At 39.9% G+C, this 2633-nt stretch overlaps 1 non-coding gene across 1 annotated transcript; it reads right to left on the minus strand.

The window, feature by feature from the left end:
- Positions 1 to 824: 824 nt before the first annotated feature.
- Positions 825 to 1013, minus strand: LOC130292165 (U2 spliceosomal RNA). The gene has a single exon (XR_008848092.1). It is a non-coding gene; the product is annotated as a U2 spliceosomal RNA (small nuclear RNA).
- Between the last annotated feature and the right edge of the window lie 1620 nt (positions 1014 to 2633).

The following is a 2633-nucleotide window of genomic DNA, read 5'->3' on the forward strand; positions in this document are numbered from 1 at the left end:
TTTGTCATTCAGCCACTATATGTCTAATCATGCTTCTGCCACCTCCAGGCTGTGTCATTCAGCCACTATATGTTCTCCTCATGCTGCCGCAAACTCCAGGCTATGTCATTCAGCCACTATATGCTGCTGCCAAATCCAGGCTGAGTCATTCAGCCACTATATGTTCTCCACATGCTGCTGCCACCTCCAGGCTGTGTCATTAGGCCACTATATGTTCTCCTGATGCTGCCGCATACTCCAGGCTGTGTCATTCAGCTACTATGTGGTCTCCTCATGCTGTCACGACCTGCACGCTGTGTCATTCAGCCACTGTATGGTCTCCTCATACTGATTCCACCTCCAAGCTCTTTCATTATGCCACTCTGCGACAGTGATTCTAATAGCGACGCCTGTGATCTGCATGTCATACTGAATAACAGTATTATTTCACTAACCCAGCACACACCCTATGCGTGTAACAGCAAGGCAAAGTGTTCTACACCCCTACTGAGGCTCTCTGCAGTCCAGAAATAGCAGTATTTAAGAGCGATTCACCGCAAATAAATTTGGATTGAACCAAAAAAATTTCTGAAAATTGGTCGAATTGGTCGAATTTAATTTTTAAAAGATTCGCTCATCTCTAAAAATAATAAACGTGGAAGAAATAATTAGAAACTTCTAATAGGGGTGGTGAGTAGGTATGTACTAGTCTTGTGACAGGTTCAATTGAAGTCGTTTGTAGTGGTATAAACACCGTAAATCAGGGAATAAGGTCAGACCATAGAGACACATTATATTTTATTGTATTCTCAGAGATCGATTGTTTGCTTATGTAGGTTTTCCATGGTCGCAAAGTTTGTAGGTAAATATGCCAGTTTTCCTTAAATAACTGAAGAGTACAGAGTAACCTCCCCCCCCCCATTCCAAAAATCCACCCAATATATTGTTCCCAGATAGAGAGAGATACAGAATGTACCAGATACCATACTGACAAGAACAGATACTACACAAGATCTAAGCCAAAAGGTCAGTTTCCACCCTATATATTTCTTGAACTTTGTCTCCCCAGAAGACTAAGGAGGATCTTTGTTTCTACATTTCAGAGATATAAGTAGCTTCACTGATATACAGAGGTATATAGTGAGATCCTGTTTATTAGGTGTGAAGTTGTTATCCAGAGAAAGATTAGTTCTGGGGAGAGGTCAAAGTTGCAGGCACAAATTGTGTTTTATAACCGTCTTTAGCTCAATCCAGAAAGGTTGAGATATTGTACCCGCATGTTCTTCACATCTCCAGCACTTGTCAGAATTAAATCAATTCCTCTGAAGAAAGAATTCAGGGGCCTGGTACTTTCAGGTAATTAATTTATGAGTTGTCTTGTATGCCAACGCAGCTTTCAAAACCATGCAAACAGGATAAAATATAGAGAAATATTATTTTATTCTGCTTCTACCAACTTTTTTTTACTCTTAGATGAATATTCTATTTATATTCAAGCCACTAGTGCCCCATGCAGCTGAAACATGATTATCTATGGTCCTTTTAATTGCAGAAAGCATGGGCTGACACTGTCAGTGGATTTCCTGAAATGACAGGAAGCTAAAATGATTAAGCTCCTTGTTTCAAAATAAGTGGGAGAGAATGTGGCAAAAGAAGAGGTCTGAAAAGGAAGTAAAGCTACAAAAAGGGTAGATGAGAAAAAATTTAATGAAAGTAAAAAGAGCGAGTCTGAAGAGAAAGAGTCCTGGTGTTTGTGCCACGATCCAGAGGCAGAGAGTATGATGTATCAGTCACAGAGGTCTTTTATTGTAATACTATACAAAACCCATTTCAGGGCTTTGAAACCCCTTCGTCAGATGAACAAAGGGGCTGCTAAGCATCTTGATAGGTTGTGTTTGGTTTTACAATAAAAGGCCTCTGTGATTAATACATCACTTTCTTTGCATGGTGGATCATGCCACACAAACCGGGACTCTACTTCCCTTCAGACTTGCTGTACTTCTCATCTGGCCACGCTCCAACACCAATACCTGGAAGGTTGCACCACCTGTACTGTGCCTATATAGTGGTTTTCAAAGGTACGGAGAGGAGTGCACCCCTCGCTGGTGTGGATAGCAATTCGGCGCCACAAGGTGGCTACCTGTCAGAAATGCACAGAGGTAAAACCAAACAGGTTTATTGGGTAAAATACATACAGAGACAACGTGTTTCGCAAGGCTCCCCTTGCTTCATCAGTTTTTTTTTTTATTGAAATTGTGTCTCTTGTACAATCAAACAAGGTGAGCAGACCTCTTTTGGGGGTGTTCTATTACTCGCACCCAGTGTGGCAAATCAAGTGTGCTAAATTAGACTAGTAAGAAAGTGGAATACAATATTAGAGCACCACCGATTACCACATTAAAGTATACCTGTCCCTACCTCAGGGGGCTGCCACATAAAAATACATTATAAGAAATATCACATAACACATTAATTTAACTGCTACATGGAAGGTGGGAAGCTTTGTTACATATTTTGAATAGACCAAAGCCTTTTACAATGCCTTATTCTATGGGTGTTTTTCCCCTATTTTATATTTTGGACAGTTATTATATAAGGATTTAGATTTAACTTTAAAATGTACCTGTCATTAGAAATTTTTTTAAATATAATGT

Source organism: Hyla sarda, chromosome 9 (genome assembly GCF_029499605.1).
Source record: "Hyla sarda isolate aHylSar1 chromosome 9, aHylSar1.hap1, whole genome shotgun sequence".
Taxonomy (NCBI): Eukaryota; Metazoa; Chordata; class Amphibia; order Anura; family Hylidae; genus Hyla; species Hyla sarda.